Raw genomic sequence first — 24,487 nt, 5'->3', positions numbered from 1 at the left:
ATAGGCCCTTAACTAGAAGGATCAAATGGCGATATGCCAGGTTTTAGAATTGGCACTACTATTTCCATTTTCCATGAGGAAAGTAGATGCACAATTCAAACATTTAATATTTTCACAAAAGCAAATTATATACAATTACACTTTCAAATATCACTCTTTCCTGGGAAAACCTGACCTGCATTATTAATAGACGTCTTAAAATCATACAAAGAAATCTCTCCATCAGTGATACTATCATTGCTACAGCTGACTTCCAGCACATCAGGGTATTCACTGAAAAACATATCCCTACATTGTTTAACTTCTTCACTTAAAATTATCCTGATTATGAATCTCAACAAATGACCCAGCCAGTAACACAACCTTCCCTGGTTCAGTAACAATCATTTTGCCCTCATTAATCAACATGATCCCCACAAAACCGCTTTTTCTAAATCATATCCCAAACAATTCCAAGTTTGATATCCCTTCCAATATTATCTCCATATAACCTCCAGTAAATCACCTCCTTCCTCACCACGGCCTTTGCCCTTTTATTGTTAATAATGTAACTCGGAGACTGGTGCACCATCACATAAAAACTCACATTTCTCCCAATTTGCTTCCTGTCCCGTTATAAATCCAAATCCAAACTCGTAAAGACAGGAAGGCTGAGTGACGTTCACATAAACTAATCACCCTCTGGATTCCCATTTGAGCGACAGGCACTGCAGCCAATGGCAGCAGGGGTCTGTGTTACGTCTGAGCTACGATAGGCTGCAGGAAATCGGCCCATGATCAGCCCCTCCTCTTCCGCTCCATCGCCATGGCTGAGTTCAGCGAAACGCTTCTGTCGGTGTAGCCGGCCTCGGCGCCCACAAAGACGGGTGTGATTCCCCTTCGCGCCTCGGTCGGTCTGTTTCGGCGACGTCTGTGGTGGCTGACGAAGCATGCTTTGACAGGGAGAGAGCGAGGACTAATGACTACAGCTCCCAGAAGGCCCCACTGATGACGTTGTGGTGGTGTTTCGGGGTAAGGTATAAAAGCAAAATGGAGCAAAATGTAATGCATTACGTTTTCTGTACTGTGTCCTGCCTTCAATAAAAAAAGTAAATTAAAAGAGAGATTCCAGCGAGAAATAGATAGAACATAGAACAATACAGCACAGTACAATGTTGTGCCGACCCTTAAACTCTGCCTCCCTAAGCTTAAATTCCTCCATATACCTGTCTAGCTGTCTCTTAAACTTCACTAGTGTGTCTGCCTCCACCACTGACTCGGGCAGTGAATTCCACGCACCAACCACTCTCTGAGTATAAATCTTCCTCTAATATCCCCCTTGAACTTCTCTCCCCCTACCTTAAAGCTATGTCCTCTTGTATTGAGCAGTGGTGCCCTGGGGAAGAGGCGCTGGCTATCTATTCCCCTTAATATCAACTATACCTCTATCATTTCTCCTCTCATCCTCCGTCTGTCCAGAGAGTAAAGCCCTAGCTCCCTTAATCGCTGATCATAATCCATACTCTCTAAATCAGGCAGCATTCTGGTGAATCTCCACTGTACGCTTTCCAATGCTTCCACATCCTTCTTATAGTGAGGTGACCAGAACTGGACAGAGTATTCCAAGTGTGGCCCAACCAGAGTTTTATAGAGCTGCATCATTACATCGCGACTCTTGAACTCTATCCCTCGACTTATGAAAGCTAACACCCCATAAGCTTTCTTAACTACTCTGTCTACCTGTGACGCAACTTTCAGGGATCTGTGGACATGTAGCCCCAGATCCCTCTGCTCCTCCACACTTCCAAGTATCATGCCATTTACTTTGTACTCTGCCTTGGAGTTTGTCCTTCCAAAGTGTACCATCTCACACTTCTCCAGGTTGAACTCTATCTGCCACTTCTCAGCCCACTCCTGCATCCTATCAATGTCTCTCTGCAATCTTTGACAATCCTCTGCACTATCCACAACACCACCAACCTTTGTGTCTTCTGCAAACTTGCCAACCCATCCTTCTACCCCCACATCCAGGTTGTTAATAAAAATCACGAAAAGTAGGTGTCCCAGAACTGATCCTTGTGGGACACCACTAGTCACAACCCTCCAATCCGAATGTACTCCCTCCAGCACAACTCTCTGCTTTCTGGAGGCAAGCCATTTTCTGAATCCACCTGGTCAAACATTCCCGGATCCCATGCCTTCTGTCTTCCTGAATAAGCCTACCGTGTGGAACCTTACCAAATGCATTACTAAAATCCATGTAAATTACATCCACTGCACTACCCTCATCTATATGCCTGGTCACTTCCTAAAAGAACTCCATCTGGCTAGTTAGACATGATCTGCCCTTCAGAAAGCCATGCTGACTGTCACTGATCAGACCATGATTCTCTAAATGCCAATAGACCTTAACTTTGTGAATCTTTTCCAACAGCTTTCCCACCACAGATGTACGGCTCAATGGTCTATAATTATCTGGGCTATCCCTACTCCCCTTTTTGAACAAGGGGACAACATTCGCCTCCCTCCAATCCTCCGGTACCATTCCCCTGGACAATGAGGACATAATGATCCTAGCCAGAGGCTCAGCAATCTATTTCCTCGCCTCGGATGCAGAACTGGGAAGTGGCAGATGGAGTTCAACACAGATGAAGAGATTCATTTCTGCATGTCAAATTTGAACACAGAATATAATATTAATGGTAAGAGTCTTGGCAGTGTGGAGGGTCAGAGAGATCTTGGGGTCCATGTCCATACGACATTCAACGCTGCTGTGGAAGTTGGCAGTGTTGTTAGGAAGACTTCTGGTGTGATGGCCTTCATCAACCGTGGGATTGAGTTCATGAGCTGTGAGGTGATGTTGAGGCTATATTTCTCCTAACCATACATAAGCAATTGTACCCCAACACGTCAGGGCTGTGGGGTTAGTTGGACCCCACTTGGGAGTCCTGTGTTCAGTTCTGGTGACCTCACTACAGGAAGGATGTGGATACTATAGAGAGTGTTGAGTAGATTTACAAGGATGTTGCTCTTGGATTGGAGAGCATGCCTTATGAGAATAGATTGAGTGAACTTGGCCTTTCCTTCTTGGAGTGACGGAGGATGAGAGGTGACCTGATAGAGGTGTATAAGATGATGAGAGGCTTTGACCATGTGGACAGCCAAAGGCATTTTCCTAGGCTTGAAGTAACTAACATGAGGGGACGAAGTTTTAAGCTGCTTGGAAGTCGGTAACGAGGGATAGTCAGGGGTAAGTTTCTTACAGAGAGAGTGGTGGGTGCATGGAATGTGCTGCCGGTAGCGATGGTGGAGGTGGATACAATAGGATATTTTAAGAGACTCTTAGATAGGTTCATGGAGCTTAGAAACATAGAGGGATATACGATCAGGAAATCCTAGGCAGTCTCTAGAGTAGGTTACATGGTCGGTACAACATTGTGGGCTGAAGAGCCTGTAATGTGCTGTAGATTTCTGTGTTCTGTGTCAAAGACAGGCAGAGGGATTAGTTTAAATGGACAGGAGGACAGCATGGAAAGGTTGGGTCGAAAGGCCTGTGTTAGTGCCGTATGGGAGGGGTTCTGTCCCAACCATTGACTCTATTCCCCTCAACAGATGCTGCCTGACTTGACAACGTTCTTGAAAAGTTACATTCAGTTCCGCTTAGCATTCTGTACAAAGGATGTTTTGTGCTGGAAGAGTGCAGAGGAGATTCATCATGATTGTGGGGGCTTGTGTTCATAAGTCCATAAGGCATAGGAACAGAATTAGGCCATTCAGCCCATTTCGTCAGCCACCTTTCCATCATGGCTGATCCCAGATCGCACTCAATTCCAGATATCTGACCTCCCGCCATATCCTTTGATGCCCTGACCGATCAGGAAACGATCAACTTCCACCTTGAATATACCCACACACTCGGCCTCCACCGCAGTCTGTGGCAGAGCATTCCACAGATCCAATACACCTCGGCTAATAAAAAAAATAAGCTGCTTACCTCTGTTTGAAAAGGTGGCCCCTCAACTTTGTGGCTGTGGCCAACCACAGGAAATACCTTCTCCACATCCACCTTATCCAGTCCTTTCAACATTCGGTAGGTTTCAATGAGATGCCTACGCATTTTTCTGAGTTCCAGTGAACACAGGGTCTAAACTGCCAAGTGCTCCTTGTATTTTAACCCCTTCATTCCCGAAATAATCTTTCTGAACCTCCTCTCGATTCTCTCCAACGACAACACATCCTGTCTGAGATGTGGGGCCCAACACTGTTGACAATACTCCAAGTGTGGCCTGACTCGTGTCTTATAAAGCCTCAGCATTATCTCTTTGCTGTTGTATTCATGGAGCGAGATTGGACAGTGTTGATCTGCAGGGGGATCTTGGAATCCAAGTTCATAACTCCCAGATAGTGGTTCCATTGTCAGGCAGTTATGTTGCAGTTGTATAAATCTCTAGTTTAACCACATCTGGAGAATTGCATTCGAATACAGGAATAATGCGGAGGTTTTGGATGGTGAGTGGAAGAGGCTTAACAGGATGCTGCCTGGATAAAGTGAGACCGCACAATCTCGGGGAATTTTCTCCGGAGTGGCAGAGGCTGAGGGAGGTCTGACAGACGTTTACAGGAATGTGAGAGGCACAGACAGAGTGGACAGTACCATTGTATTGTCTGGCGTACTGACCTCTACCTGGCCGAGGCACAGCGACAACTCTCTGATACCTCCTCTTATTTATCCCTTGATCATGACCCCACTAAGGAGCACCAGGCCATTGTCTCCAATACCATCACCAACCTTATCAGCTCTGGGGATCTCCCATCCACTGCCACCAACCTCATAGTTCCCACACCCCGCACTTCCCGTTTCTACCTCCTACCCAAGATCCACAAACCTACCTGTCCAGGTAGACCTATTGTCTCAGCTTGCTCCTACCGCACTGAACTCATTTCTGCATACCTTGACACTGTCTTATCCCCCCTTGTTCAATCTCTTCCCACTTATGTTCGTGACAGTTCTCACGCTTTGAATTTTGTCAATGATTTTAAGTTCTCTGGTCCCCTCCGTCTTATTTTCACCATGGACGTCCAGTCCCTATATACCTCCATCCCCCACCTGGACGATCTCAAAGCCCTTCGCTTCTTTTTGGATTTCAAACCTAACCATTCCCCTCTACCACCACTCTCCTCCGTCTAGCGGAATTAGTTCTTACTCTCAATAATTTCTCCTTTGGTTCCTCCCACTTCCTCCAAACCAAGGGTGTAGCCATGGGCACTCATATGGGTCCAGGTTATGCCTGCCTTTTTGTTGCCTTTGTGGAACAGTCCATGTTCCAAGGCTATGCGGGTATCCGTCCCCCTCTTTTCCTTCGCTACATCGACGAATGCATTGGCGCTGCCTCCTGCACGCATGCTGAGCTCGTTGACTTCATTATCTTTGCCTCCAATTTTCACCCTGCCCTCAGATTTACCTGGTCCATTTCCGACACCTCCCTCCCCTTTCTTGATCTTTCTGTCTCCATCTCTGGAGACGGCCTATCTACTGATATCTAATATAAGCCTGCAGACTCTCACAGCTACCTGGACTATTTCTCTTCCCACACTGTCTCTTGCAAAAATGCTATCCCCTTCTCACAATTCCTCTGTCTCCGCCGCATCTGCTCTCAGGATGAGGCTGTTCATTCCAGGACAAAGGAGATGTATTCCTTTTTTAAACAAAGGGGCTTCCCTTCTTCCACCATCAACTCTGCTCTCAAACGCATCTGTCCCATTTCCCGTACATCTGCCCTCACCCCATCCGCACGCCACCCCACTCGGGATAGAGTTCCCCTTGTCCTCACTTACCACCCCATCAGCCTCCAGGTCCAACGTATAATTCTCTGTAACTTCCGCCACCTCCAACGGGTTCCCACTACCAAGCACATCTTTCCCTCCCCCCCCCCTTCTGCTTTCCGCAGGGATCGCTCCCTACGCTACTCCCTTGTTCACTCGTCCCCCCCCCCCCCCCCATCCCTTCCCACCGATCTCCCTCCTGGCACTTATCCTTGTACGCGGAACAAGTGCTACACCTGCCCTTACACTTCCTCCCTCACCACCATTCAGGGCCCCAGACAGTCCTTCCAGGTGAGGCGACACTTCACCTGTGAGTAGGCTGGTGTGGTATACTGCGTCCGGTGCTCCCGGTGTGGCCTTTTATATATTGGTGAGACCCGACGCAGACTGGGAGACCGTTTCGCTGAGACCGACAGAGAAAGCAGGATCTCCCAGTGGCCACACATTTTAATTCCACGTCCCATTCCCATTCTGATATGTCTATCAATGGACTCCTCTACTGTCAAGATGAATCCAAACTCAGGTTGGAGGAACAACACTTTGTATACCAGCTGGGTAGCCTCCAACCTGAAGGCATGAACATTGACTTCTCTAACTTCCGTTAATGCCTCTTCTCCCCTTCTTACCCCATCCCTGACATATTTAGTTGTTTGCCTGTTCTCGATCTCCCTCTGGTGCTCCCCCCCCCCTTTCTTTCTCCCATGGCCTTTCCCTTCTCCAGCTTGGTACCACTTTCTACAATCGCCTTTCCAGCTCTTAGCTTCATCCCACCCCCTCCGGTCTTCTCCTATCATTTCGCATTCCCCCCTCCCCCCACTACTTCCAAATCTCTTACAAACTTCACTTTCAGTTAGTCATGACGATGGGTCTCGGCTCGAAACGTCAACAGTGTTTCTCCCTATAGATGCTGCCTGGCCTGCTGTGTTACACCAGAAATTTGTGTCTGTTGTTTGAATTTCCAGCATCAGCAGATTTCCTCGTGTTTGCAGCCACTGTTGAATCCATTTTACTACTTCAATATTAATACCTAACGGTTGAAACTTCCTAACTAACCTTCCATGCGGAACCTTGTCAAATGCCTTACTGAAGTCCATATAGCCAACATCCACTGCTTTACCATCGTCAAGTTTCCTAGTAACCTCTTCAAAAAGTTCAATAAGGTTTGTCAAACATGACCTTCTACCCACAAATCCATGTTGACTGTTCCTGATCATGCCCGACATGGCGAGTCCCGGTAGCTTCTTTACTTGTACAGTTGTAGCAGTGTATGCTCATAAGCCTACTCTCAGAATTCCAACCTGATCAGAATGGATCAGCTTGGGGAGGCCATAATAAATGAAATACAGCTCCCATGAAAATTTGTCCACCGTGGACGCCCTCTGATCCTTGGCGGGGAAAGCCTGCGCATATCTGGTGTAGTGGTCCGTGATGACTAATACATTGGCCGCGTTGCTGCATCGGGGTCTATCAACAGGAAATCCATACACACCAGGTCCAGAGGCCCTGCACTCTGCAAATGTGACAAGGGAGCTGCCCGCGTAGACAGTCTCTTCCGTCTTATGGATCGAATGCACCACTTGCTGTATTCTTCACCCTCCATCTTCATTAGCGGCCGGTAGAACCAATCTCTGAGCAATCGATTGGTCTTCTCAAACCCCAAATGGTCAGAATCATCAGGAAGTGACTTCAACACTGTCCTCCGATACTTCTCAGGCTGAAACGGCTGAGAAGGCCGAGGCTGGTCCGAAGGCGACATGACCCGGTATAAACACCGCAGCAGAGACAAAAGAGACACAGGCCTTCAGTTAATCTGCTCTACTGGTCTATAAATGATAAAAATATTATTCTAGGCACAGTCATTTCTAATGCTTTCATTTATTTTCACTCACACGGTTACCGCAGTTTGTAGACAGTACAATGGCCCGCAAAGATCCGTGGGACCGTCTGGGGTGTCCTGAAATTATACCTGGGTTAGTGGGGTCAGGTGACCCACACCTTGCACAGGTGACACCGCTGGTGGAAACGGAGGTTTGAAATCGGAGTTTTCCCTCTCCCAGATGAGCAACCATCCGTGGTTAACGAGCCCCATCTGCCCGGGGCAACTGGTTTTAGGGCGCCAGTGGCCCTCCTTTGCCTCTTCTCCTGTCAGTGAGAACAGCTCCTCCACGTGAAGGCCAGGAGTCGGATCTGGTTGTCAGAAGCTGTTTGAAACTCGCACCATAAAGAGCATTTGTTTAGCAGTGGGAACTCGTCCCCACTACCACCCTTCGGCTGTGACCATCTTTGGAGCCTAGAGAAGTTTTATCGGAAAGTTAAAAACAAACAAAGTTGTTATTGTGGTGCAAGCCACAGTATATTTGTATTTTTTTTCCCACATAAGAATATGTTTTCATTTGTTTCTATGTAAATACTTTTCTTCAGTACAACCTTTTGGCAGCTTTTTTACTTGTTCCATCTTGCATTAAATGAAACCCCTTGCACTAACGTACTTGTGCGGACTGATATCGGTTTAATTTTCAACTGGTGACCCTCGTCGTGTACACTACCCCTCACCTGATAGCGAGGTGTGACACCCCCAAATACACATTAGATTTTCCCAGAGCAAAACCCATTTCAAACAGTTCACAAATTGGCTGTCTCCACCTTACAGAATTGCAAAACCAAAGTTCAAAGTTCAAACTGTATTTATTAGAAAAGTACCGTGAGATTTATCACACTCCAATCCGTGTGTACCCCAAATCTACAGGCACACCCCCAAATCTACCCACACACCATATCTGTCCGGACAATCAAATTCGAGTGTACGCGCTTATTCGATAATACACCCATAAATTTACACACATCCCCATATCAGTGTATATCCCCATATTAGCCAACACATCCCTAGATCTGTGCCCATCACAAGATCCATGTGCAGCTCCAAATCCCAATGCATCCCACAAATCAGTGTGCACCGTCAAATCCACCGACATCCCTAAATCTGCGTGTAAACATAAATCTATCTGCTCCCTCAAATCCGTGTGCAGCCCAACCCCGCTGACACCCCCACCTGAAAATTAGATTATCCAGAGCGAGAACAGTATCAAACAGTTCACAAAATAGTTGGCTCCACCTTACAAAAGTAGCAAGAACAAAGTTCAAAGTTCAAAATGTATTTATCAATAAGGTACCTATGAATGAAACAACGCTGAGATTAATCATATCTCAAATCGACCTGCACCGCCTAATCCCCCACATTCGCTGCCACACCCCTATGTCTGCAGACTTCACCAAACCTGTGCGCACTCCTAAACCCACTGACACCCCACATACACTTTAGATTATCCCACAGCAAGAATCATTCCAAACTGCTCAGTAAATATCTGCCTCCGAGTTAAACTAACATCAAGAACAAAGTTCAAAGTGCCTTTGTTGTTAAGGTATGAAAAATGAAAAGCGTTCTTTCTCATCACGACCCCAAATCGGTGTGCACCCACTTAACTATGCCCATCCCTCAAATCTGTGTACATTCCCAAATCCGTGCGCACCCCAAACCCACTGACACCTTCCAAGTGCACATTAGATTATACCAGAGCAAGAATCATTTCAAACATTTCCCAAATCCCTTCCGAACATAAAAAAGTATCCAGAACAAAGATCAAACTTCGAAGTGTATTTATTATTAAAGTATCTATAAATGTAAAAACCTTGCTCACTCTCACGGGACAAGAACGACACTCTGATGGGTCAAAGCGTTTGTTTCTGCACTGCGGTTTCTTTGTGTCTAGCGTGAGAGGAACAACAGGGTGACGGGCCGAAGGGTAGTCTATGTGCTGTCCTGTTCGTGACTGACTCTAACGTTGGGAAATTATCTGCAGAGTTAAAAGAGTTAAAAACTAACTGAGTTATTGGCAGCCTGACAAGTATTGCTGTGAGAATAAAGTTTGAACAAAGAAGTGTTTGTTGCATGAAAAGCTGCATAGTGTCCCTTATCAGAGTGTGTGTGTGATAAGGAATATTTTCAACAGCTGTGGACTCTGTACTCGGGGACTCGCTTGCTTGCAGATTTTCACAAGGTCTGTGTGGGTCAACTGAGCAACCCAAGCTTGCTAATAAACAGTATGTACTTTTAAGTAAACTATCTTGAATGTATGTGATAAGGAATATTTTTAACAGCTGCGGACTCTGTACTCAGAAACAGAACCTTCATACATCATCCTGGCTGTGAGAGTCAATTACAGACACAAGACCACATAGACCGTTAGGCCCATTATCCTGCTGTTCATGTCACATTAGAGTCAGGCACAGACGTGTGTGTGTGTGTGTGTGTGTGTGTGTGTGAGAGAGAGAGAGAGAGAGAGAGAGAGAGAGAGAGAGAGAGAGAGAGAGAGAGAGAGAGAGAGAGAGAGAGAGAGTGTGTGGGGGAGACCATTCGGCCCATCATCGTGCAGATTCTGTCCCATTACAGCGAATCACAGACATGACAACACAGACAAACTCTTTCAGCCCATCTTTCTGTCCGTTCTATCCCATTGTCCACAGACAATGTAGCGCTAGGAGAGACCCTTCAGCCCATCATTGTACCCATTCTATTCCATTATCAGTAGAAACTACAGCACAGGGAGAGGCATTTTGGCCCATCCTCCTGCCGCATCTCCCCCGTTCGAGTCAGTAACGGACACTACGGCATAGAAACAAACTCTCCGGCCCATCTTCCTGTTGTTCCTTTCACGTTAGAGACAGTCACAGACAAAGTACAGCAACGAAACAGACTGTGACTGAACAGGTTGGTAATGCTAATTCTCCGCTAACCTTGACCCGTTGCCCGGTTAGTAACTCCCCCTCGTTCTGTCCATGGTTTAGTTTCCCCAGTGGTTCACGCCCTTTTCCTTCCCGTGCCGCAGCTCTTGGGAGTTCACCGTTTACACACCCCGCAGTGAAACAATGGCTAGCTTGGCTAATCAAAACGATCCTTTCATTTAACTTGCACTGCTGGTCTATAACTCATAGAAATAAGGATTCTAGACACAGTCATTCCAAATAGTTTTATTTATTTTCACTCAAACCGTTACATCAGTTTGTTGACAGCAGAACGGCCCCAAAAGACCAGAAGGGCTGTTTGAGGCGTCCTGAAATAATACCCGGGTTAGTGGGGTCAGGTGCCCCACACCCTGAACAGTTAACACCACTGGTGGGGAGGGCATTATTACTTTATATTCATCTGAGCGTGTGTACACTTGATCTATGGATTTAACTTTGGCATATGTTGTGAAATAAAACGCTAGCATGTTAGAATCTCAGCCAGGCGGAGGCAGATTTAAACCCCCAGTCTTTCGTTGCGAGGTTGGATTTGACGGTTGGTAAATATTTATAAGGGAAAGTTAAAAGACAAAGTTTGTCGTTGAGAAAGCGTTTGTATATTTGTACTTTTTTTGTGCATGGGCGTTTGTTCTCATTTGTTTCTTTATAAATACTTTTTTCTCGACACAACTTTTTCGGCAGCTTTTGTACTTTTCCCTCCGGCCCTACATAAAACTCCTTGCTGTTGCGGCTTGCCGTCCGTCGGTTTGACTTTCAACAGGTGACCTCGTCGGGTTCACTCCCCACACCTATAGCGAAGTGTGACGCACCAAATGCACATCAGATTATCCCAGAGCAGGTATCATTTCACACAGCTCACCAAATAGCTGCCTCTGCCTTACAAAAATAGCAAAAAAAAAGAACGAAGTCCAACTTCAATATTTATTTATTCATAAAGTACCTTGAGATTCATAACATCCCAAATCGACCTGCATCCTCAAATCCGTGTGTACACTCCAAATAAAACGAGGCACACAAATCTGTGCGCTCTCCCACATTCGTGTGCACCCTCACATTGAGAACAAACCCCATATCAGTGTGTGCCCACAAACTGGCCGGCACATTCCGAGATCTGTGTGCATCCCAAAATCCATATGCATCCCTAAATGTCAATGCACCCCACCCATCACTGTGCAGAGTGAAATCCACCGACACCCGCAAAACAGTATGCAGCCCCTGTTTAGGGACACCCCTAAACCTGTGTGCACAAAATCTATCTGCACCCCTAAATCAGTGTGCAGCCCCTGTTTAGGGACACCCCTAAACCTGTGTGCACAAAATCGATCTGCACCCCTAAATCAGTGTGCAGCCCCTGTTTAGGGACACCCCTAAACCTGTGTGCACAAAATCGATCTGCACCCCTAAATCAGTGTGCAGCCCCTGTTTAGGGACACCCCTAAACCTGTGTGCACAAAATCGATCTGCACCCCTAAATCAGTGTGCAGCCCCTGTTTAGGGACACCCCTAAACCTGTGTGCACAAAATCTATCTGCACCCCTAAATCAGTGTGCAGCCCCAACACGCTGACACCCCACCTGCACATTAGATTACCTCAGAGCAAGAACAATTACAAACCGTTTACAAAATACCTGCCTCCACCTGACAAAAACAGCAAGAACGAAGTTCAGAATTCAAACTGTATTCATCAGTAAAGTAACTTCGAATGAAACAACCTTGAGATTCGTCACACCCCGTATCGACCTACACCCCCTAATTCCCCATGTTTGCTGACACACTTCAGAACCTGCGCTTATCCCCAAATCTGAGCGCACTCCTCAACCCAGTAAAAACCCTCCTCCATGGAATATTATCTCAGAGCAATAATCATGCCAAACTGTTCAGTAAATAGCGGCCTCCACCTTAAACTAACAGCAAGAACAAAGTTCAAGGTGCATTTATCATTAAAGTATTCAAAATTGAAACAATCTTGTGTTTTGTCAAAGTACCAATTCCGCAGACACGCCAAATCCGTGTGCACCCACATATCAGTGTGCACCTCCAAATCTATGTGCACTGCCGAATCCGTGTGCACACACATATCAGTGAGCACCTCCAAATCTATGTGCACTGTCAAATCCGTGTGCACCCACATATCAGTGAGCACCTCCAAATCTATGTGCACTGCCGAATCCGTGTGCACCCACATATCAGTGTGCACCTCCAAATCTATGTACACTGCCGAATCCGTGTGCACCCACATATCAGTGAGCACCTCCAAATCTATGTGCACTGCCGAATCCGTGCGCACCCCGAACCCGCTGACACTCTCCACATGCTCATTAGATTATCCCAGAGCAAGAATGATTTCAAACTGTTCACAAATAGCTACCCCACCCTACAAAATAGCAATAACAAAGTTCAAACTCCGAAGTGTATTCATTATTAAGGTATCTATAAATGAAACAACCTGAGATTGGTCACACCCTCAGATCCGCCGACGCTGCCACATTTGCTTTGTGTGAGAAGCCAGAGTGTGGTATTAGATGGTCTCCTCTCTGAATAAAGGCCTGTGACCAGTGGAGTGCCGCAGCGATCGGTGCTGGGTCCGTTGTTGTTTACCATCGATATCAACGATCTGGATGATAATATGATACAGTACATCAGCAAGTTTCTGAATGCCACCAGGATTGGGGGTGTAGTGGACAGTGAAGAAGGCTTTCATGTTTGTTTCAGCTTGATCTGATCCAGCTGGAAAAATGGGCTGGAAATCGCAGATCGAATTCAGTGCAGACAAGAGGGAGGTGTTGCTCTTCCATAGAACCAAACAGGGTCGGTCTTACCAAGTGAACGGAAGGGCACTGAGGAGTGTAGAAGATCAAACGGATCTGGCAATACAGGTCTATAATTCATTCAAAGTGGCTTCAAAAGTATACAGATTGTTTGGAACATTGGCCTTCATAAATCAATGTATCGATTGTCGGAGATGGTATGTAACGTGTGAGATACTGATGAGGCCTTGCTACGAGATCTGTGTTCAGTTATCGTCACCTAGCTACAGGAAAGCTGTAACTAAGGTTGAAAGAGCACAGGGGAAATTTACAAGGATGTTGCCAGCTCTGGATTATCTGAGTTAAAAACTGAATAGCTTAAAACTTTATCCTTGCAAAGTGCAAGATTGAGAGTAAATTTGATAGAGGTTTACAGAATTAAGGGGGTATAGATCGGCAAGGTTTCTCTGCTGACGTTGTGTGGGACTACAACCAAAAGTCATGGGCTAATGGTGAAAGGTGAAAAGCTTAAGCGGAACATGCAGGTAGCCTCTTCGCTCAATAGTTGAAATAGTTGCCAGCAGCTGGTCATTGTGAGCTCGATTACAAGGTTTAAGCGAAGTGTGGATAGGTACAAAAATGGTAGAGGTAGAGAAGACTATTTAATGGTTCAGCGTGGCCTGCGCGTTGTAAATGGCCTGATTCTTTGCTGTACTTCTCTATGATTCCATTTCTATTTTTTGTCCCTAATTAGGCCATACGTTTCCAAATCATTACAAATGGTTACACATCCTTTCAGCAGTACTAAGCGGGAATTCACCAATTCGGGGGACAGACTGTGGGTTCTGTTGGCGAGAATGAGACTCCGGAAAGGTATGTTGAATCTCACATGCCAGGGTGAGAAACACCTCGGATCGAGGAAGTAGTGTTCCTCAGTGAGTGGATGAGATGCTGGAGGTCGTAGTTTACAAGTGACAGAAATGTGTGCCCGAGAAAACTCTGTATCTAGTGATTATAATTCTATCAGTTTCAAGATAATTGTGTAGATTGATATAACTGGTCCTCGGAATCTGACTGTAGTTTGGAAACACTACAATTTCGATGTCATCAGCAGAGTTCAGGCCGGTGTAGATTGGGTTACAATGCTTTCTAAGTTGAAAACATTCAGCAGTGCAGAGTTTATATGTTCCTGTTGGAATAAAGGCCAAGGCTTCAGGGATCTTGATTTTAGAGACATACTGAGAGTCTGATTAAGACGACGAAAGAGGCATAGACAGCTCATATGAAATGAGTCACTCGGGAAGCATAAGAAAACATGAACTACTTCACAGGGAATTCAGCAGGAATCAAAGGAGGCATGAGTTTTCTCGAGCAGACAAGCTGAAGGAGAATCCCAAGGGTCTCTGGAGATATACGGAGAGGATGAGGATAGCAAGGGACAAAAATGGTGTCCATTGGCGATCAGAACAATCTTCCAAGAGACGGGGAAGATATTTTAAATGTTTTTTGTATCTGTAGGTGCTTCAGTAACAGACACATGGACAAAGGAAATGGGGCAGAACAGGACTGAGGTCATGGACCATATACGGATTATGGGGAAATGGGTGTTTGCCGACTTGCGACAAATTATGGTGGATGAATGCCCAGGACCAGATAGGGTGTCCTCCCCGGTTCATGTCGGTGGCTAATGCGGAAATTGCAGGAAACTTGGCAGAGGGATTTCAAATGTCCTCAGCCACGGGTGAGGTGCTGGAGATTAGCTTCCTTTGATCAAGGAAAGTTCGAAGAATAAGCCTGGAAATTAGAGACAGGTGCGTCTGACATCAGTCGTGGGTAACTTATTGGAAGACGTTTTAAGGGGCAGGATATAGAAACTTCTGAATATCAATAGTATTCTGCTAAACTAGTTTTGCAGATGACACCTCAATTCAGAGCGTGAGTGGGTAGCGAAGTAGGTGATCAAAACTTTCAGCATGAATTAAGCAGCTGGAAAGAATTTCTAAAAATGACAGATGGAATTTAATGCAGATCAGTGTGAGGTGTTGCACTTTGGGAAGACCAAACAGAGAAGGACATGCACAGTGAATGGTAGGCAATTGAGGAGTATGGGAGAATGGAGGAATCCGGGAATACAGGTCCATAATTCCTAGGCAGGTCGTAGATTGGGTCATAAATTGAGCTTTTGTCACATTGACCAACATAAGAGCAGATGATTCTACACGTGATAAAACCAAATGAAGATCCACATTGCTTCTTAATACGACAAGGGGATCGATCCAGGAACCATTTATGTGAACATCCTGTGAGCCCTCTCCAACGTCAGCCCATCCTTCCTAAGATAAGGGGCAGAAAACTGCTCACAATACTCCAAGTGAGGCTTCACCAGTTGTTTATAAAGTCTCAACATTCCCTCCTCGCTTTTATATTCTCGTCTTCTCGAGGTGAATGCCAACACCGCACTTGCCTTCCTCATCACCGACTCAACCTGCAAATTAGCCTTCATGTAATTTGCACCTCATTTTTTAAAAACAATCTATCACCTAATAAATAGTCTACCCTTTTATTTATTCTCTCATAGTACATGACCATAAACTTCTTGACAATATATTCCATCTGTTACATTCTGCCCTTTCTTCTAATCTGCCTAACACCTTCTGTAGCCTCTCTACTTCCTCAAATCTATCTGCGCTTTCACCTACCTTTGTATCATCCGCAAACTTGGCCACAAATCGCTCAATTCTGCCATCCAAGCCACTGACATATAATGTGAAAAGAAGAGGTCCCAACACAGCCCGCTGTGGAACAACACGAGTTACCGGCAGCCAACCAGAAAAGGTTCCTTTTATTCCCACGCTTCGTAACCCGCCAAACAGTCAATGTTTTCTACATTCCAGCAGCTTTTGTGTAATACCATGTGCTCTTAATTTGTTTTGCAGGGTCATGTGTGGCACCTTGTCAAAGTCCTTTTGAAAATCCAAACAGACAACATCCTCTGTTTCTCTTTCGTCTACCCTGATTGTTATTTCTTCAAAGAATTCCAACAAAATTACAGGCAAGATTTTCCACTGACAAAACCAAGCTGACTACGGCCTATTCTATCATGTGCCTCCAGGAACCCCGAAACCACCTACTTAATAATCAACTGCAAACCACCGAGTAATACGATAATATTTAACCTGACTCGGAATGTTTAAAGGAGATGTGCGATACAAGTTTTCTTTTCACACTCATAGTGGTGGGTGCCTGGAATGAATGCCTGGGGAGGTGGTGGAGGCAGCAGACGCGATAGAGGTTATTAGATACCACGTGAGTGTGAGGCGAATGGAGGGATGTGGACCTTGTGCAGGTAGGAGGGTTTGGTTTAGTAAGGCATTGAATGACCAGTTCAATTGGTTCAGAACAACACAGTGAGCAGAAGGGCCCGTACTGCTCCATGTTCGTGAGACCACAGCTGGAGGACCGTGTGCACCTCTGGTTGGTCACCTCTGGAAGGACGTGATTCACCCGGAACGGCGGAGTAGGGATTCACGGCTTTTGCCGCCCGGACTGCAGGACTCGAGTCAGAAGGAGACTGGACAGTGACTGTCGCAGACAAGAGAAAATCTGCAGTAATCAGGGGAGCTGGAGATGTCAGTCACAGTTTGTTATCAGAATCAAAAGAGTTTCCCGAGACTCAAAATTTATTATCAGAGTACAGATAAGTCCAGCCAGGGGAGAGATCATTGCTGCCCCTACCCTGTAAAAACCTTATGAGAATGAGTCTGTCCCAGTCAGACCACCTCTTATTTCTCTAATTCTGAGACAGGCCCAGTGCGATAATTGGTTGCGGGAGCATCTCAATGGATGGGCAAGCGAGTGTTTTTCTCCTGTATTGTTCAAAAGCCTGGTGGCTGAGGTTTAGTAACTGTTCCTGAACCTGGTGCGAGTCCTGATGCTGTTGTACCTTCTACCTGGTTGCAGAGCCTGGCCTGGGTGGTGAGCATCTCTGATGATGGACGCGGCTTTGCTACGATAGCGTTTCATGCCGATGTACTCGATGTTTGGGAGGGATCCACCCGAGATGTACCAGGCCAAATCCAATATGTTGTGTTGGTTCATCAACCCTGCCCTTTCCTTATAAAACTAGCAACACCACCCCTCTACCAACTAACCTGTCAAGCCTAACGACAATATATTCCTGCACAGGAATAAAAACTTAAAATGTGCTGGTTTCCTAAACAGATATAACATCCGAAGAAACAGAAAATCAGAAATGAACTTCTTAAAGTCTTGACCATTATAAAACAGAGTTCTCGCATTTCATTGCAATATTTTAATCCTATTATGTATGTTGACAAGTAGACTGGGATACAGGTACCCCACCCAACAAAATTTCATTGAAAGCTTCCCACAAAACACCAGTTACACCAAGATACCTTTCTGCAGCTTTCACAATAATTTTAATTTCCTCAGTAGGATGAGATCTCTGAGCAGTACAATTCACTACATCGGTTATAAACATCACAAACTTCATTTTATCCAGCAGTGAAGTATCTTTGGTGAGAGAACTGTGATGCCGGCATATATCCACTGACGTCACCGTCTGTTCTCTGAGTGGGATCACTTTATCCAGTTTACCTGCTCTGCTTGCTGTACTTGTCCTTGAACAGGCCCTTCTGCTCACTGTATTGTTCTGAACCAATTGAACAGGTCACTTCATGCCTTACTAAACCAATCCCTTCTTCCTGCACAAGGGACACATCCCTCCATTCTCCTCACATCCACGTGGTATCTAATAGCCTCTATCACATCTGACTCCACCACCACCCCTGACATTCACTCCAGACACCCACCACTATGGGAATGAAAAACAAAACTTGAAACGCAAATCTCCTTTAAACATCCTGAGTAAGGTTTTTAACGTCATTGTCTTTTAATAATTGTTTTCTTTTTCAACAGCAGCTATGCAGAGAAAAGATACAAAATACACTAAATTACAAAATACTTCAATAGTGCAGAAAGGTCCAATGAGGATGAGTTCCCCCTTTCTCCTGAAGTGCATGCCCACTGGCATTGGACATTTCCTCCTTAGAGAAAAAATCCCGGCTGTCCACTCTGTCTGTGCCTCTCACAATCCTGTAAACGTCTGTCACACCTCCCTCAGCCTCTGCCACTCCGGAGAAAATTACCCGAGATTGTCCGGTCTCACTTTACCCAGGCAGCATCCTGTTAAGCCTCTTCCACTCACCATCCAAAACCTCCGTATTATTCCTGCATTCGAATGCAATTCTCCAGATGTGGTTCAGCTAGAGATTTATACAACTGCAGCATAACTGCCTGACAATGGAACCACTATCTGGGAGTTATGAACTCGGATTCCAAGATCCCCCTGTAGATCAACACAGTCCAATCTCGCCCCATGAATATAACAGCAAAGAGATAATGCTGAGGCTTTATAAGACAAGAGTCAGGCCGCACTTGGAGTATTGTCAACAGGGTTGGGCCCCACATCTCAGACAGGATGTGTTGTCATTGGAAAAAGTCCAGAGGAGGTTCACTAGGATGATTTTGGGAATGAAGGGGTTAAAATATGAGGAGCACTTGGCAGCTTTGACCCTGTGCTCACTGGAACTCAGAAAAATGCGGGTCATCTCATTGAAACCTACCGAGTGTTGAAAGGACTGGATAAGGTGGATGTGGAGAAGGTATTTCCTGTGGTGGGGCACAGCCACAAAGTTGAGGGGCCACCTTTTCAAACAGAGGTAAGCAGCTTATTTTTTTTATTAGCCAAGGTGTATTGGATCTGTGGAATGCTCTGCAACAGACTGCGGTGGAGGCCGAGTGTGTGGGTATATTCAAGGCGGAAGTTGATCGTTTCCTGATTGGTCAGGGTATCAAAAGATATGGCGGGAGGTCAGATATCTGGAATTGAGTGCGATCTGGGATCAGCCATGATGGAAAGGTGGCTGACTCAATGGGCTGAATGGCCTAATTCTGTCCCTATGCCTTATGGACATATGAACACAAGCCCCCTCAATCATGATGAATCTCCTCTGCACTCTTCCAGCACAAACCATCCTTTGTACAGAATGCTAAGCGGAACTGAATGTAACTTTTCAAAAACGTTGTCAAGTCAGGCAGCATCTGTTGAGGGGAATAGAGTCGATGGTTGGGACAGAACCCCTCCCTTACGGCACTAACACAGGCCCTTCGGCCCAACCTTTCCATGCTATCCTCCTGTCCATTTAAACTAATCCCTCTGCCTGTCTTTGACACAGAACACAGAAATCTGCAGCACATTACAGGCTCTTCAGCCCACAATGTTGTACCGACCATGTAACCTACTCTAGAGACTGCCTAGGATTTCCTGATCGTATATCTCTCTAAGTTTCTAAGCTCCATGAACCTATCTAAGAATCTCTTAAAATATCCTATTGTATCCACCTCCACCATCGCTACCGGCAGTACATTCCATGCACCCACCACTCTCTCTGTAAGAAACTTACCCCTGACTATCCCTCTTTACCGACTTCCAAGCAGCTTAAAACTACGTCCCCTCGTGTTAGTCACTTCAAGCCTGGGAAAATGCCTCTGGTTATCCACATGGTCAAAGCCTCTCATCATCTTATTACAATTACTTATGTACAGGTTAGGAGAAATATAGCTTCAACATCACCTCACAGCTCTTGAAATCAATCCCACGGTTGATGAAGGCCATCACACCAGACGCCTTCCTAACAACACTGCCAACCTGCGCAGCAGCTTTGAATGTCGTATGGACATGGACCCCAAGATCTCTCTGACTCTCCGCACTGCCAAGAGTCTCACCATTAATATCATATTGTGTTCAAATTTGACCTGCAGAAATGAATCTCTTCATCTGTGTTGAACTCCATCTGCCACTTCCCAGTTCTGCATCCGAGGCGAGGAAATAGATTGCTGAGCCTCTCGCTAGGATCATTATGTCCTCATTGTCCACGGGATTGGTACTGGAGGATTGGAGGGAGGCGAATGTTGTCTCCTTGTTCAAAAAGGGTAGCAGGGATAGTCCGGATAATTATAGACCATTGATCCTTACATATCTGGTGGGAAAGCTGTTGGAAAAGATTCACAACGATAGGATTTATTGGCATTTAGAGAATCATGGTCTGATCAGTGACAGTCAGCATGGCTTTCTGAAGGACAGATCATATCTTACAAGCCTGATGGAGTTCTTTTAGGATGTGACCAGGCATATAGATGAGGGTAGTGCAGTGGATGTGATCTACATGGATTTTAGTAATGCATTTGATAAGGTTCCACACTGTAGGCTTATTCAGAAAGTCAGAAGGCATCGGATCCAGGGATTGACCAGGTGGATTCAGAATTGGCTTGCCTGCAGAAAGCAGAGTGTTGTGATGGAGGGAGTATATTCGGATTGGAGGGTTGTGTCTGGTGGTGTCCCACAAGGATCAGTTCTGGGACCACTACCTTTCGTAATTTTTATTAATGACCTTGATGTGGGGGTAGAAGGATGGGTTGGCAAGTTTGCAGCAGACACAAAGGTTGGTGGTGTTGTGGATAGTGAAGAGGATTGTCAAAGAATGCAGAGAGACATTGATAGGATGCAGGAGAGTGCTGAGAAGTGGCAGATAGAGTTCAACCTGCAGAAGTGTGAGGTGGTACACTTTAGAAGGACAAACTCCAAGGCAGAGTACAAAGTAAATGGCAGGATACTTGGAAGTGTGGAGGAGCAGAGGGATCTGGGGCTACATGTCCACAGATGCCTGAAAGTTGCCTCACAGGTAGACAGAGTAGTTAAGAAAGCTTATGGGTTGTTAGCTTTTATAAGTCGAGGGATAGAGTTTAAGAGTCGCGATGTAATGATGCAGCTCTATAAAACTCTGGTTGGGCCACACAAGGAGTACTCTGTCCAGTTCTGGTCACCTCACTATAGGAAGGATGTGGAAGCATTGGAAAGGGTACAGAGGAGATTCACTAGAATGCTGCCTGCTTTAGAGTATGGATTATGATCAGAGATTAAGGGAGCTAGAGCTTTACTCTCTGGAGAGAAGGAGGATGAGAGGAGAAATGACATCGGTATAGTTGATATGTCGCGCCTCTTCCCCAGGGCACCACGGCTCAATACAAGAGGACATGGCTTTAAGGTAAGGGGAGCGAAGTTCAAGGGGGATATTAGAGGAAGATTTTATACTCAAGAGAGTGGTTGGTGCGTGGAATGCACTGCCGGAGTCATTGGTGGAGGCAGATACACTAGTTAAGTTTAAGAGACTACTAGACAGATATATGGAGGAATTTAAGTTTAGGGAGGCAGAGTTTAAGGGCACAACATTGTGGGCCGAAGGGCCTGTACTGTGCTGTATTGTGCTATGTTCTATCTATTTCTCGCTGGAATCTCATTTTTAATTTAATTTTTTATTGAAGGCACGACACAGTACAGAAAACGTAATGCATTACATTTTCCTCCATTTTGCTTTTATACCTTACCCCTGAACAACACTCAACGTCATCAGTGGGGCCTTCTGGGAGTTGTAGTCATTGACGTCGCTCGCTCCCTGACAAAGCATGTTTCGTCAGCCACCACAGACGTCACCGAAACAGACCCACCGAGGCGCGAAGGGGAATCACACCCGTCCTTGTGGGCGCCGAGGCCGGCGACACCGACAGAAGCGAATCGCTGATTTCCGCCATGGCGATGGAGCGGAAGAGGAGGGGCTGATCATGGACCGATATCTTCCAGCCTATCGTAGCTCAGACTTAACAGTGATCCCTGCTGTCATTGGCTGCTGCGCCTGTCGCTCAAATGGGAACTCAGAGGGTGATTAGTTTATGTGAACGTCAGTCAGCCTTCCTGTCTTTATGAGTTTGGATTTGGATTTGTAACGGGACAGGAAGCAAATTGGGAGAAATGTGAGTTTTTATGCGATGGTGCATCAGTCTCCGAGTTACATTATTGACAATAAAAGGGCAAAGGCCGTGGTGAGGAAGGAGGTGATTTACTGGAGGTTATATAGAGATAATATTGGAAGGGATATCAAACTTGGAATTGTTTGGGATATGATTTAGAAAATGGGGGGATTTGTGGGGATCATAATATTCCAGTGATGATTAATGAGGGCAAAATGATTGTTACTGAAACAGGGGAGGTTGTGTTACTGGCTGGGTCATTTGCTGAGATTCATAATCAGGATAATTTAAGTGAAGAAGTTAAACAATGTAGGGATCTGTTTTTCAGTGCTGGAATGATGTGCTGGAAGTCAGCTGTAGCAATGATAGTATCACTGATGGAGAGATTTCTTTGTATGAATTTAAGACGTCTATTAATAATGCAGGTCAGGTGTTCCCAGGAAAGAGTGATATTTGAAATTGTAATTGTTTCTAATTCGCTTTTGTGAAAATATTAAATGTTTGAATTATGCATCTACTTTCCTCATGGAAAATGGAAATAGTAGTGCCAAGGAGATGGTGGTGGACTTTAGGAGATCTAGGCCTCATATGGAGCCAGTGATCATTAATGGAGAATGTGTGGAGCAGGTTAAGACCTACAAGTATCTGGGAGTACAGTTGGATGAGAAGCTAGACTGGACTGCCAACACAGATGCCTTGTGCAGGAAGGCACAGAGTCGACTGTACTTCCTTAGAAGGTTGGCGTCATTCAATGTCTGTAGTGAGATGCTGAAGATGTTCTATAGGTCAGTTGTGGAGAGCGCCCTCTTCTTTGTGGTGGCGTGTTGGGGAGGAAGCATTAAGAAGAGGGACGCCTCACGTCTTAATAAGCTGGTAAGGAAGGCGGTCTCTGTCATGGGCAAAGTACTGGAGAGTTTAACATCAGTAGCTGAGCGAAGGGCGCTGAGTAGGCTACGGTCAATTATGGATAACTCTGAACATCCTCTACATAGCACCATCCAGAGACAGAGAAGCAGTTTCAGCGACAGGTTACTATCGATGCAATGCTCCTCAGACAGGATGAAGAGGTCAATACTCCCCAATGCCATAAGGCTTTACAATTCTACCGCCAGGACTTAAGAACTTTTAAAAAGCTATTATTAATGCTTTTTGAGATAGTGATTTAGATGCATATCATATTTTTTTACTGAGTTAAGTATTGTATGTAATTAGTTTTGCTACAACAAGTGTATGGGACATTGGAAAAAAGTTGAATTTCCCCATGGGGATGAATAAAGTATCTATCTATCTATCTATCTATCAATTCTAAAACCTGGCAGATCCCCATCTGATCCTTCTAGTTATGGGCCTATATCGTGAATGTCTCATTTATGTAAACTTATGGAATGTATGTTAATCAAGCGCTTGAGTTATATTTTGGAAAGAGTGGTGATAAAGTGTTTTATTAGAGTGGATTTTGGAAGGGTGAAATGACATTAGATTCAGTTTTAGATTTGGAAGTTGATATTCGGAAAACACAATTAAATAAAGATGTTGTAATAGCAGTATTTCTTGATACTGAAAAGGGAAATGATATGGAAGAAAGGACTTTTGATTAAATTAGGAGTGAGGGGGACATTGTATAATTTTTCTGAGTTTTTTATTTGGACAGACTGTGCATGTACCGGTCTGCATGTTATGTTGGTGTTTCTATGAGATAGAGAATGGGATCCCATAAGGCAGTATTTGTAGCCCTTCATTATTTAATATTATGATTAATGATATTTTCTCTGAGATGAGAAAATGGGATACCCTGGGTAAATCACAATATACAGATGACGCAGCTTTATATATTAGAGGTTTTAATTGCAATTTACAATTAATAGGTCAAACAGTGGGCAGATTGATGAGGATTTTAAGCTTTCAGTCGTTAAAACACATTACGTGGTTTACAAACAGCATTAATAGACTTGCAGTTGATTGTAAATTATATGATTAATGTCTTGAGGAAGTGTCAGTGGTAAGATTTCTCAGAATGTGGATGGATAATAAGCTGACATGGAAGCACCTATCAGTAAAATAATTGATAAATGTAAAGTAGCTTTAAATCTCCTAAGGCATCTATGTGGGTATACTTGGGTGCAACATGAAAATCTTTGTTGACCAATTATATTTGTTTAATTTGATCTGTTCCTGATTATGTCAGTGTGGCTTATGGATCAGCTTCATCTTCAAATTAAAAATGTTTGTATGTGATACAATTAAAGACTTTA

At 45.0% G+C, this 24,487-nt stretch overlaps 1 long non-coding RNA gene across 1 annotated transcript; it reads left to right on the top strand.

The window, feature by feature from the left end:
• The first annotated feature begins 831 nt into the window (after window positions 1-831).
• LOC140720228 (uncharacterized) lies at window positions 832-16,549 on the top strand. Its single transcript, XR_012097131.1, has 4 exons — window positions 832-1,011; window positions 2,414-2,681; window positions 14,104-14,222; window positions 16,286-16,549. It is a non-coding gene; the product is annotated as an uncharacterized lncRNA (long non-coding RNA).
• The last annotated feature ends 7,938 nt before the right edge of the window (window positions 16,550-24,487 follow it).

This window comes from Hemitrygon akajei, unplaced genomic scaffold (genome assembly GCF_048418815.1).
Source record: "Hemitrygon akajei unplaced genomic scaffold, sHemAka1.3 Scf000038, whole genome shotgun sequence".
NCBI lineage: Eukaryota > Metazoa > Chordata > Chondrichthyes > Myliobatiformes > Dasyatidae > Hemitrygon > Hemitrygon akajei.
This window is presented reverse-complemented; position numbering and strand designations above follow the sequence as displayed.